At 34.3% G+C, this 14,775-nt stretch overlaps 1 long non-coding RNA gene across 1 annotated transcript; it reads left to right on the top strand.

Annotated features, from left to right (window-relative positions):
- Positions 1-614: 614 nt before the first annotated feature.
- On the top strand, positions 615-3,808 carry LOC148185064 (uncharacterized). Its single transcript, XR_015774191.1, has 3 exons — positions 615-747; positions 841-935; positions 3,307-3,808. It is a non-coding gene; the product is annotated as an uncharacterized LOC148185064 (long non-coding RNA).
- The last annotated feature ends 10,967 nt before the right edge of the window (positions 3,809-14,775 follow it).

Raw genomic sequence — 14,775 nt, 5'->3', positions numbered from 1 at the left:
CTGGCCGAGATGCAAAAGATGTTCTGCAGGATGCAGTTTTTCCATATGTCTCATTGATCCCCCATACCTTCTGTTGAAAATCAGATTCCCTCAGACACCTGTGTCTGGCTGTAAAATACCTGGCTTTGAAACTAAGGAAAGTGTCCGTAATGCCTAGCGTAAGGCTGAATGCCGGGGAGGAAAAGTGAACTAGATCATTCTGACAGCATGATAAATGCATTAAGCAGCATATCTTCAAGCTCTTCATAGTATGAAATGCTATAAGGATTTTACTGAAGAAGGTAAAAATATGAAGGGTTTTCTCCTCTTCATCTTTTGATTAAAAATTTATTCAAAAGACTGCATGTGCCACGTATTGGGAAGCTCCCAGCTCTCCTCAAGCGTTACAATATCAGTACCTTAAGGTAATTTTAAGGAACAAAAAAGAGCTGTGCTAATCATCAGAGCTGTGTTTTATTCAAAACCTGCAGGTATTAATCAGTTGGATTTGCTTAACAGGTGAATCTCATTAACATAACATGTGGGAACAATTTCATCTGCTGATATTTTCTACGTCAGGGATTTAGCTATAAAAGCTGTTTTAGGTTTTTAATTGTTTATTTATAAAATGCAGACAATCTCCATGTTGCTGCTGCAGCTCATATTCTAAGAGGGCCCTTTCTAAGTCATTATGGTTATCCTTCTTTTAAAACTCCTGCGTTTTAATGTTTATAAGGAAATAACAGCATCAGGAACTTATTTTAAAAAGTTAGTATTATGTGTTTCCAGTGTGACTGGTTCTATAAACAATTGAAATGCAGCTTATAAGAAAGGGAGTGTTTTGTTTGTTTGTTTTTAAAGCAGAGAAGTCTGGTATGGCCTGAGAACTGAACCTGGAGCCATTCTGATGAGGTGATTCAAGGAAATCTCAATAAATGGCTACAGTAAATTTAAAGGTCTGCTAATTCAATTATGTTTCTTTGTATTTTGAATTCATTATATAAGATAAAATGTAGCTGGAAAGAGAACTGAGAATGTATTCCCCTTTTAGCTATTTCAAACCTGAACTGTTATTTGTTGTCTCACCTTTTGATATAAATTCCATTTAACATGCGTTTAAAAAAGAAGTAGTGGTTTGGTTTTATACTCTTCAGAAAAAGTGTAAGTGCTATCTTCTCACTCCTTAAAAATGTGGAGGGACTGAATGGTACCACGCAGATACTCTGGGAAGACAGATAAAACCACAGAACTATACAAATGCTTTAGTGGTAGAGATTAACACACAAGAAATGTTCTGCTTGAAGAATTAAATCAAGGGCAAATAAGGCAGAATAAATGTGCATCTTATTTTCATAAATCCTTATTGAAATGAGAAAGAATTACAAGAAGCTGGGAATGAAAAATGGAACTTTAAAACCGGATATTTTGGCAGAGCCAGCTGCTTCCTCCTTGTTCAAGTTCATTGCATTCTTAGATGTAGGTGTTGATGAGCATTGTCTATTCAGACTAGAAGACTGAGAATTTTAACTGGATTAAACTGATTAGTATGCAATGTAAGATCAGGTTATTTTGGTACAATAAAAGTAAAATTTGTGGTAAACAAGTAGTTTATTTGGTGACTATGTCTGTGTTAACTCTACCCCACACAAAACCAGCACAGCTTCTGCAAAATTTTTTTTTATATGTAGTTTCTAGCACATTTTTTTGTACATATAGCATATTCTTCAGATTTATATATGCATTATTCTATTTATATATGATTTATAATGTTTAAATGCACATAACTTTGTGCACTATATATTGCTTGTGATGTGAATACTTTGGATACTGTATAAATGTAATATGTATACAACATATATTACAATACAGGTAATGTGCATATATCTATATAATATACACACATAAATATCTTGATTGAAATGTGTATTTTAGAGTACGTTGCTATTCCCTAAATTTGGGTGCCTCAAATAAGGTTGTCTCATCTAATTGTAATAACCTGTGAGCTGTAGTGCCAGCCTTGGCACTGACAAATGTGATTTGGGGCCAAGAGTGTTTTAGAAATATAATTGTAAATAGTCAGCTGGACAACAGGATCACTAATTTTTAAAACCTGATTTAATTTTGGTCTCACCTGCAGTTGCACTTAGGTTTTCTGAAGACTCTAAGTGTCCAAACCTTTTGACTAACTCCATGGGAATAATTTTAAAATACCTGACATAACATACCAATATGAAAATGTCTTCTCCTTTCTTTACCTAATAATTACTTGTTTAAATGCAAAGTAACTGCTGTTTCTGTTGCAATGCAAGTCTTGAATTTCTGGGCAAAACTTTGCTCTACTAAATGCAGTGCAAAATGCTCTCTGTGTGAATATTATTTAATTTTTTATTTTTTTTTTTAGTTATCAGAGATGTAAATTTAGTACCAAAGAATTAAATCAGAAATAATGTGAAGAAGGGCAGGATTTTGTATGCGTTATTACACGTTATGTGCCTAATACTGTGCTATAAAGCTTTCTGTCACAGTGACCTTCACATTCTGTCATACAAAAGGAATTATTCCACATAAGACAATGGAATTTCTTTCTGAGTTCCCTCCAGAATGTCACATTCAGAACACTTTTCCAAACTTTTTGATTCTGAGTCATATTTTGAATACTTGCGTAAATCTTTGAAGTTACCATGTCAGTATCTAAAGCTCCCTTTAAGTTTCCATTTCAGTCATATTGATGCTGGGCAGTGCTGGTATTCTTGTGATCAGCCTGCATTAGTTGCTTATAAAACATGCTTCCTCAAACATCTTGTGTGAGGGTGCCCCTTGCATTAAATGTTCCTGGGGAAAGATTAACCAAAAATAATTCTATTTTTTTTTTCCTGCATACTGGATAATTTAAGGAAAACATTTCCATTTTCCAGGCACTGTGAAGCCGCAACTAGGGTTTGAAAAAAAAATAGAATTAATCTTTTGAGCATACTGTTAAGAATACGAGTTCCAAGACTGAAAGAAATGTTGTATTTTATGGACCAAGTAGAGTTTGAGAAGAAAACTTGCAGAACTCCAACCAGTGTTGAATATATTCTACACCTGTGTACTATGCTGGGAAAAGCCTTCTGTACATCATCACTTGTTTTCTTCATTTCACAGCCTGTTTGCCTAGTTGGGCATCTGGAAATTTTGTATGCTTACAGCTGTGCAGATAAAATCATTGCTTAACCTTTTATAGAGTCCTCTGAAATTACTTTTAACCTAATCACTTATGCCTATGTCCTTAAAGACATTTTGGCAGCAAATGCTAAAATAAAATATACTTAAATTCCTTTCTTTTAGAAGATTGTAAAAGACCTGTGCCTTCTCTGCCTTTGGACCCATCTAGAAAATGAACGTCGACATGTTACATCATCTCAGAATAGCAGTCAGCTGGGAGTGAAGTTTTGGGTGGTTTTTTTGAGCTTCATTTAACAAAAGAGAGAATAAAATGGTCTAAGGTTTGCAAACTGAAAAGAGAGAAAAATTGGTAAAGTCACGATTAACTGAGCACTAGCCTTATGATGTACAGGACTGCTGCGGTCATGGAAATAAGTTTGCATCCTAATACTTATGCAGAAAGGAATGAGATCATGACAGTACTCTTTCTGAATAGTTAATTTAAAAACTGTTTTCTCTGAAGCACTATTGCATGAAAGAATGGATATATATCATAACTGTACAGATATGGATAAATTTGTGCACTTGGATCAAGCTTCTTTAGTGCCTATACTTGTCACTGCTTGCTTGACACAGCTACGTGTGGAACAAGAGGAATATTATCTAAACAACTAAAATTGCTCTAGTGGACAGTTTACCTGCAGTTGACAAATGTAGCTTCAAAAACTGTGTATTTGAATTCTTGAGAAATGAAATGGATAAGTTTTGTGTGAAATCTAGAATCTATTATATTAAAAAAAAAAATCTTTTTTACCATTATATTTTTGAATATGCAGAAATATTTATTCTTTGTTAAGTCATAGAAAAGACAAACCTTTGGCAAAGTTATGATGAGTGTTTTCAAAGTTCTTTAATAAAGATACTCTGCTTTTCAAACAGCTAAGTATAAAATACATTAAGTGAGAACATCCTTGTTAATGAAATGAATTACATTTTGTTTTCAATTATAATTCATCTTCTTTTAACCCAATATGAATTATCGGACTTGTTAACTTCTTTTAATTATATTCCTTAAGTAATTCTCTCCTAACTGTATGTGCAACAGATATAATGATCACAATACATATTGACTTAAATAGATAAGAAAACTTTATTGTTTTGGTTTGCTTTTATGTTCTGTTTTTGGTAATATGCTGCCAAAACCCCTAAAAATGAATATCTCAAAGGACCAGATGTGATAGGACACAGAGCAATTTATTCTGGTGAAAGGTGTCCCTGCCCAAGGCTGTGATGTTGTAAATGGATGATCTTTAGGGTCACTCCAGTCCAAACAATTTTATGACTCTATGATTCTATTTATCTGAGGTTCTTCCATTTAGCTATAAGAAGTAATTGTCCACAGCTTTATATAGGGTTATGAAGTACTAATGCATATTCAGCTCCCTTTTGAAAAAGGCAAAATAATGTAGGTCTTTTACCTGTGGATATGAATGTCCTTTAAAATACAACACTTACAAAATTGAAGCACCTTACCTTAAAATGAAATTCACTATAAAGAACTGTATCTTCTGCAAAATTTATTGTAAAACAAGTCCTTGAGGACATTTATTGGATTTTAAAAGCTTAGTGCAAGTAAGGACTTCACTCTCGTCTCCATCTGTTCTCAAGACCTAAGACTTAAGCTAACTCCCATCTAATCCCATTTTCATAGAGCTTCATATTCTAAATTATTTTATTCTTGGATATCAAGAAGATAAATGTTGACTTTTTAAAGTTTATTGCTATTCATGTCTGAATTCTGAGTTTGAGTTCCAGAAATAGAAACTATTAAAATTATACTAATTTATACTAAAAGAACATAAGAGGTGATATATTACCAGCGTGGATTCCTAATTGCATAACCTTGACTCCAGGCTTACATGTTCTTCAGCTCTAGTACCAAAGGTGTCTTTGACAGAACAGAAGGCAACAAAAGGATGAAGACCATGAAATGTCTTATACTTTTTTTGTCAGTGGGATCCAAGAATTTCCAGAGCTTGAAAGGGGTTCTGCTTTCTATTTCCTGCATTTGCTTTAAGAAAATGAGTTTTTTTGGTTGTTTTTTTGCCAGTGTAATTTTTATCAGCATGTACACTATTACCACCAATATTTTAAGGAAATAAATTATATTTTTTAGATGGGAAAAGAATGCGTAAAAACAAATCTCCTCTACCTGCCCACCCTCTCTCAGAGTGAAGCCTTTCTTCTGAGTTTGATCACACTCCAAGTTTATCCAACTTGGTAACCTCCTGGCTATATGACATGATTTCAACAATATTACTTTTAGGAAAACAGTCAGTGCTGGTGCCAGGGGCAGACAGCTTGAAGGTAGCCCTAGCACTGATTGAGACTATGAACAGTGGTACATTTGCAGCTGAGGCCTCTCTGAATGACCATATGGATTTAATGGAGCTCAGCAAGGAACAAGCTTGTCCTGTTTGGCACAGCTGTATCAACTCACTGTAGATGTAACCAGGGGTGGCTTAAAGCAGTCCTGCCAGTACCATCAGTTACCTCACATGAGGTAATCAAAGCCAATCCTAATCTCATAAAATTTAAACTTGCTTTGTCCTTACATTGATTCTATAAAAACTTTAGAAATTAATCATTCAATTCTATCCTTGCTCAGCTTCTAATATACAATTGGTATTTGAGGGCTTAATGACTAATTTTATCTCTTTCCTTAAGAAAACTTAATTCTCCTGGTTTTACAGCAAAGAAGAAATCATTCTGCTAGAGTCATCTTTTGTTTCAATCTTCTAATACTGCTTCTAGAAGCAATTCAGACATTTCCCACTTTCCCCACTGTAAATCCCCACTTCCTTTTTGACTTCCCCACACAGACTTATCAGAAAAATTAACATACTAGTAAATTGCATACTTGGAAAAACAGGATTTATTTTAACTTGACTTTCATCATTCTTCTCTATAGATTTATGATGGGAAAATTTCCTGTCTTTTCTGCATTCTGACAGATACAGAAAGAAAATCAGGTAAACATTTATACAGTTAAAATACCTGACTTCTTAAACCAGAGGATTCTGAATTTTACCTTTATAGTATATTTTCTTGAACATATATTAAAAATAATCTTATCTGCTCATATGTAAACATCTAAAAGTTCATAAAATAATATTTAGGATAAGATTGAAAAGACACCTTTTTTTCTGAATAAAATATTCTCTTCTGGCTTTTTGGAGTATGACTGTTAATACACATCAGGGTACACAAACCAGGACAGTAGCTTTGGCAGAAAAGGATAAAACTTGTCTTACTCCAAAATAATTAAAAAACAGAACAGAAAAAGTACACTGGAGACAAGGAAACATGAAACAAACATTCTGGTTCTGGATACTATTAAAATGTGCCTTGACATTTGGAAAAAGCATGTAGAAAAAGCTTCGCCTACCATTTTCCCTTTTTTTAAACAACAGGTTTTGCAGAGAGAAGAGCTCTTACCTGCAAAGTATGGGTTTTATTAGAACAGTAAAAGGCATGAGTAATACTTTGGAGAAGCTTAAAGTACCTACAAAAACTCAAGGTAAAACAGAACAGGAATAAAAGACTTTGTAAATAAGTCCTTCCAACCATGTTATTCTTTTGTGTGTGATTACTGTAAGGGTGTGAGGGATAAAACAGGTAGCCCAGAGAAGCTGAGGATGCCTCATCTCTGGCAGGGTGCACAGCCAGGTTGGATGAGGCTTTAAAAACCAGCTCTATTGGAAGGTGTCCCTGTCCGTGGCAGAGGGGTTGGAACTAGATGGTCTTTAGGGTCCTTTCCAACCCAAACCATTCTGTTTCTTCTCATGGGTTTATTCCCAGTTTTACTGACTTCTGAATTGCAACAGATTTCAGTTTCTTCCATCTGCTTCTTTGCTGTGCACAGGAAGACTTCCCAAGAGAGCAAGTGACCACAAGAGTAAGAAAGTAGTTATGGAAAGTGCTCCTTGACATAGGATATGGGAAACTGGTTGCCACTTACTCAATCTAACATGAACCTAAATAAAATAGTAAAATTGTTCATGTTTACCACGAGGTTAAATTGAAAATCTGGATATTTTCTTTTAAATAATTACAGAAGTATTTTCCTTGGATAAAAAAAATCCTCATGATTTTTGCTTCTCGAATTTACATCTATTTGGAAGGAATTTAACAAATAACTGCAAAAATAAAGATCAAATCACTAAAAATGTTGTAACCAACTTTGTAGCTCTAGAGAAATTCAAATTTAAGTTTTCACTTTCCACCCATTTGGTGCTCTATCTTCAGCACCTTCAGCTTCTTCAACTGAGTCTTGCAGAGGAACATCCCTGTTTAAGTAATTTATATCAAATGCTATTAGGTGATCGTTGATTTGGAAGATTTTTTGTTGGGTCTTGCTCCTTTTTTTTAAAATTTTTATTTTTTAAAGGCAGATTATTAATATATTAAGCAATATTTTTTATTATAATGTGGGATTGCTGGTATGATTAGTTTAAGTCTACCCCTGTGTCTGTTTCTCCCAGAATTTGGCTATTGTTTGTAAAATGTTGACAAAGCAGATGATGATATCAATTTGAGTGATTTAATATATCTAGTGCTGTAAAATAGCTTGACAGTCTTTTTGTTCTTCTTCTATTGGTTTTTCTTCCATAAACCCTTGTAGGTGAAAACAAAGACACCTTTAATCATCCTTGAAGAAAGGATTTTTTTTTCCACAAAGTGTGGAATTCAGATTTAATTTTGAAAAGGGATATTGCTAACTAAATAGAAAAACCTTAGCTGTCATTGATCCTACTATAAACCTAAAAATGTAGGCATTTTTTATCAAGTTCATTGAAAATCCAACCACATTAACCACTTTACAGTATCCTTTTATCTAATAATTTCTCCCTTTGGGTGACACACAGAGAAGATAATTATAAATCATAGCTATACATTTCAGATCTTCAAAATTATACTCACCTTAGAGTTCATTTTATTGCTTATCTATCCAAGCATGATGAATCTCCAAGACATAAGTTTAAGTACAGCTTTGGTTTTAAACAGTCTGAAAATAAATAATTCTGCAAATAATTAGGTGTTTGGAAGCCACTGACAGAGTAATCATGCCATGTTGTAAAATAAAACATATCACATAGATCATATGACACTGGAGTGTTTGGAAAGGAAGATTGGTCTCCATTTTAGTAAAAATGTGGTAAAGGACATTTTTCAATCTGTAAGCTTTTTGTGAGAAAACCCAAGTAATACCTCATTTCCAGTCCCTTCCCATTACAAGTTTTTGGACTCCCTCTCTACCAGCAGCCTGTAGCATGCCGATTAAAATAATCCTTTAAAACATATTACATAGCAATAGAAAATAAAATATTGATTTTTATTTCTATAAAAAAACCCTGTTGTTTTGAAACTGGAGAAGTTTTTGACAAATTTCACGTAAAATTTGTAACTTTGACCTCTTTTTGTATTGCATATTTTCATATCACGTACTCTGTAAAATGCTGAAAACCTTGACTCATTTATCTGTATGTTTTCTTATTAGATAAAATATAATATATAGTGTTTTTAAATTGTTTATGTATCCTACAGAAGATTACTTGTTTTAAATAACTATCAATTCTAAAGTAAACTTTTAAATTCCTCTGGTTTCCTTCCTGGAGGTTACTCAAAAATAATGTAGTTCTGCAAGTCTTTCCCTAAAATGGTTATACTTCACAGAGAGAAACACTTCTCTTGATTATTACAAAACCTACCACTGAAATCCTACTGATTCCTTTTCTTGTGTGTTAAAATGTGTTGGACTAAAGAACCTAAGAATTGTACTTTCAAAAAAGGTTCCCTTTCAACTTGGATTTTCATTTCCTGTTGTTCATGTTGATCAGTTATTATGAGAATGAATAGGTGAACTTAAAAGCCTGTGCTAAAATTGTTTCCCTCCTTAGTACATCCATACAGGGAAAAAGCAAGAATAAGAGATTATTATTATGACCATCAAGTTAGCAGCTTTTAGTCTGGCCTTTCCTGATTGTAATCAAGCTCCTTATCCTGACAAAAAAAAGAAAAAAAAAAAAAAAAGAAAAAAGGCAAAAGTGTGTACTTTCAAAGAAACAGTGGTTTTATGATTTTTTGCATATGATTTATTTATATGAAAGAAAATTTTATGATTTTGTGTTAATTATGTTACTTACTTTGGCCCTTTACTAAACTAGGCTGTTTACTGATTTACTGCAAGTCACTGTCTAAATCTATCAGATTATTTTAGGAATTCCATAGAGATCACATAGGCAAATTAGTTTTGTTGCTCCAGAAATACTCTTCTCAAGAAAAAGGGTTAAATGGGAAGTAGGAAGAAATTAATGCTGACATGAGCTCATATTCTTTGACAAAGCTTGATCACCATTTAATCATTTGACAAGCACAATTTTGCAATTTCTTCAGTCCAGATAGTAGCTTTCCTGGCTCATTCAGTTTAGCTTTCCCCTGTAAAGGCAAAGCATTTGTAAATAACACCCCTCACTTTCTTCAGCCATTGAAGTAATAACATTTAATATTGAAGATGTCAGCTTTCAGGGTCAGTCAGCTCTGTGGCTTTTGTAAAACATTGCTCAAGAACAGATGATACCAATAGATACTGTATTTGTAGACTTTTAAAATTGTTTTAAATATGATGTTTGACAGTCATTAATTTGGGTTATTCTGCAGCCTTGACTCTAAATTGCAAGATCTGGCAGTCATATACAGAAATAAACATTAACCCTTCGTCACTGATGTAAGTAAAGTGCAGATAAAAGAGAAAGAAACAATACAATACTAGCACAAAAATAAATAACTTACAGTTTCAATTTTTTTTTTTTTACTTTTGAGCAAGCCCTCCCTAACTCAGGACAAACTAGAAGCTTAGACTATGAGGCAAAGTAGTCAATCCAGCCATTTGCTTGGTCCCAGAGGTCAGAGTCATGAAAGTAAACATACAGTTATCCTAATCAATCACTGTAAATAGTAAATCCTTGAGTAATAAATTGTGTCTATTCATTATGTGATAGTCTTCAATTTTTATTTCTTTAGTGACAAAGACTTGTTAGTGACTGGAAGGAATGGCAGGTTGAAACCCTGATTGTCATGTACATAATGTAAGTCAATTACAAAGTCAGCATAAAACAGTATGTGGTGGAACTTCAGGAGCTCAAATTCAAAAAGTAAAATATATGCATTCATAATTTTAAATTAAATTCCTTTCACAATATCTTTCCTAATGCCAGAAGTGATTAGATTGATTGCCTAGTACCTCAGATACCAGATAATGTTTGATTACCTGTGAATTAAATGAAGAGGGAGTAAAAAGGGTTTTTGGGGAAAAGGGGTGGCCATATTCCCTATAATAAAAGAAAGCAGCAAAAACCTTACTAGAACTGCCTTGACATAAATGTTTCTTAGAAATTGCTTATTTGGCAGGAACTCTTTATTTCTGGATTTCATCTTAGATCTCCATCGTCTTCTAATATTGCTATAAATGCAGCTACTGTAACTGTTACTTGACCACCTTGGGTAAGATTCTACATATATACACATGAACAGTTGTCTCTTTGAGGTTTTTGTTTTATAGTCTTTATTCTTTTGGCCATGAATCAACTAAAATGTACTTATAGCTTATTACTACAATATAGTAATAAGTAATAGCCTTTTATGATTTTTTTCTACACATGATCCATTTATATAAAAAAAAAATCCAATTTTTTTTTAGTAATGTTACATACCTGAAACCTTATAACATGTAGAGCTGTCATATACAATACTCCTTTTTGTTCTGAATTATCAAAGTTGCTTGAATGCAGATTAGCAGTATTTCAGTAAACTGAAAAAATGTTTTATATTATTTCTTGTGTATATTTTGTACAATAAGGGAAATAATGCAAAATTTTTCTTGAATTTGATATTAATGAAGGAATGCATATTCAGTTTAACCAAAACCATCAGAAAAACACACTATGATAAAGATGGCTGAAAATATAAAACCCTCAGGAAAACAAACAATGTTTTGGAACTAGGTTTTATTCTGTTAGCAAATGAAATCTGTTAATATCTCATTCTTACTTGTAAGATATTAAGCTGTCTTTCTCTCCCTTTTCTGTGGTTTCATCTTTTCCCCCTGTAAATGTCTTAGCACTTACCACACTTAGGATTCAGAGAATAAACTACAGAACCAGCAAAGCTTATCCTCTACCTGTTTTTAAAGTCTCTCTGCTAAGAATATGTAGACATATGATCAAAGATATCTCTTCTATCTTTGATGCATGAGCATAAATCCTGTAAAATTTGTAGGAATTATGTGCATACTAAGTGAAAACTACCCCTGTGGGGTAATAAAAAAAGACTCTGGTAAGATCAGTGGAGAGAAAAATGTCTGTGCCATACATTTAAACGGTTCTGAAATGTCTGGGAAAAAAATATATCTCACTTTCTACAGAATATTGTGAATTCCCACATTATCAAACCCCATGTTTTTCTCCTTTAGGAAGGATTTCCTCATAATGGCTTGTCTCTGCAACTTCTCCAAGGGAGGTAATCTATATTTTGACTTTACGTCCAGATTTCTACATCACAGAAAATGAGGTCGTGAATCGTTCAGTGCCATCAATTTAATGTTTATTCTGCTTCTGTGGGAGACTTTCACTTTCCTATCTGCAGTAAGTTACTTACCAGTATAGCAGCTGTAATAAAAATAAGAGGGTTTTATTATATCTTTTTGTTCTATCCATATCATGTACTATCTTTTGCCCTCATGTTGCTTTCTGAAGGCAAACTATTTCATAGAAATGTTCAGCTTCACCATTTGTCAGAGCTTAAGGTTTCATTACTGAAAACTCAAAATAGAACTTGGAGATGGCTTCTAACAAATAGAAATGTAGGTAGCTTCTGGGTCATATGTTGGTTTTCAGTAATAATATATAATGGGTTTCTTTTATTTCAGGACTTTTTTCCTTTTTTTTCCTTCAATTGTTTACTGAAAAATACCTTATAGTATTATATGTGACACTGCTTTTCAAGAAAATTACTTTCTTTTGGCATTCTAGCCTCATTCTACATTATTATTGTCTCTTTTTGGCATTTATTTTGCAGAATTCAACAGTACAGTCTGCAGTGGGTAAACTATATTTCAAGAAAAAAGAGCATCCAAATCCCTCTGCTGAGGGATGTTTTACAAGAATTAGGCTGCAGGTTGCATTCTGGAAGTTAATACCAGGGAATGCAGAGCAATGAGTAACGGTGATCATAAAGGCCATCTAAACTAGACTTCCCTGCTCTGAGTCAGAGCCTTATGCAGTCAATGCTGTCCACAATGGACAACTGCACAGTTTATGTGACAGAACTTCTGCATGTGTGTGGCTTTCCCAAGCTTCTCAGGCTGAAACTTCCACATAGCCATCATCTGTTTGGTCCAACAAAGTCACAGGAGATGTTTTGTAGATGTTAGGCTGCAGGATAATCATGCTGCTGATGCTGCCCATTGGAGAGATACACTGAGGAGTATCTGTAGTATTTCACCTACATACGCTTATATACACCTACTACTGAGGGAATAAGAAAGGACACCTAACAGCAATTTGGGTTTCTCATGCTAGTGACCTTCTTTGGAAAAAAATATAAGTATGTACCTCCCTGGAAGAGAATGAGAGAGAGCACAGAAATTAAATAATGTTCTCGTGAATTTTTTTATCTGTCCTAAGCTAACCTTTCCCCAGTATTTGCTTAGGCTAATAAGAGCTAACCATACAGATTTGAAAGATGTTTCTTCAAGGATGCAATCAAGGTAAGACTCAATCCTCCTGTGTCTGAGGACACAGCAGAATTCCACCAAGCTGCATCAAGGGCAGAATGTTACAGAGATCAAGGCTGGCCAACAACTGAGGATGACAATGAGACAGACAAGGATGGAGACATGACTGCCAAACTCTTTCCCCACAGTCTCCCCTGCTCATGGTGACCAAAGCAGGCCTTGAGAGTACCACACAGGTCTGTAGCAGTGCTGTGGCACAGCTTGGCCAGGACAAGGGACAAGAACTGCAGGGTAGGGCAGACCTCGCTTCTCATGGCTCATTCTGCACAGCTCTTTCCACACAGCTGTCTGACCTGAGGTCCCACAACTGCACCAAAATCTAGACTTAAGCGTAAGCAGCAAACCCCTGGAGGTTTGAAGGAAGAAGAAATTACACTCATGCTTAAGGACATTTGGCTTTCAAAAGTTACAGAAGGATTTCAATTCAGTCATGTTGGTAGATACTGAAAAGAGAACTAAAACAAATGTATCATGTACTTCAGTTATACGGTTATAACTATATAACCCCAACCAACCAGAAGGTGCTGGCAATTTTAGATAGTTTGTAGTGCTTGTTACCAAGAGACAGCAGTTGATGGTGTGAGGGGGATGTGCTGCTCTGTTGTGTAAATAATAAAGGGAGAACTTTTCTGTAAAGTCAGCTCTGCAAGTCAAGCCTGAAAATTCTTACACAAATTTCTAAGTTACCAATTATAGAATTTAGCTGCTATGAGGGTATCTACCTGGTTGATTTGTATCATTAGGAAATAAAGATACATTGGTTTTGCATATTCTTTGTGCTTCAAATTAATAGGTACAATGCAATCAAGATACTTGTTAAAGCTGCTGAAAACTTTGTGATTAAACTCAGGTTCACACTGGGATATTTGGCAAAGTTTATATGAAATATAAATTTAGATAGGATTCACTGGCTCAAGGAAATAGGATGATCTCTTCAGGGCTGCATAACATTTTAATGTGTGACACTATTTTTTTCAGCTCTGAGAAAGATGAGAACTTGTATGTTTTTTCTTTGCAAAAAAAAGATATATTTAAAAAAAAATGTGGGGGGTAGAATTTTGCCAGAGCTATTCTAAAAGGATGTTGAAATCCAAGTAATCTGCATACCTGTATAAAAGGAACAGCTGATATCATTGAATGTGTTTTTCAACACATCTGCTTCAACGGATGAAACTGATTCCAGCCATGGACTTAGCTATGCACTACATGCAAATTCCCAAACAGAGGATTCAAGAACATTCATACAATATGAACCTGTTTTTCACAGTCCAGTGCGTTTATTGCTGAATAACAGATGTTAAAAGGAAATTTAGGCACTGAGGGCCAGGGCTGGATTAACAGCTCCCAAAACTGGCCTGTGCAGCCATGTTCCTGCCAAGTCAGTGAATGTATGATATGCATTTGGCTTGTGTTCAGGTCTTACTGTGTGAAAGCTAACAATCTGTGTCAATCAAAAGACTGATGGATTGAAAAATGGTGTGCAATTTTAATTTGATGAGAAGTTGGAGATAAATTTTGATGTCTGAAGTGTACACCTACTGTTTTAAGGCAATCTAACACTGAAGATGAGAGGATTAGAAAGAAAAATAAGAATGTGTTCAGGTATACTAAGGTAATGGGTGAGTCTGTGCTTCTATTAATTTCTTCATAAGCAATAATTAAATGTGGTAAATGCAGAAGTATATTCATAGTCAGACTGGAAGGGAACACTGTCACAAAAAAAACCAGCCACCACTACTGTGCTTCCCATCATCAGCATTTTAATAGTAGGCACAGAGTCTTGTTTAGAAACAGGTGCA

The sequence above is a fragment of the Pseudopodoces humilis genome, chromosome 1, assembly GCF_049639895.1.
Source record: "Pseudopodoces humilis isolate 2021_Gansu_Grassland_sample_001 chromosome 1, ASM4963989v1, whole genome shotgun sequence".
Classification (NCBI taxonomy): domain Eukaryota; kingdom Metazoa; phylum Chordata; class Aves; order Passeriformes; family Paridae; genus Pseudopodoces; species Pseudopodoces humilis.
The sequence above is the reverse complement of the archived record's forward strand: the minus strand, read 5'-3'. Positions and strand labels throughout refer to the sequence as shown.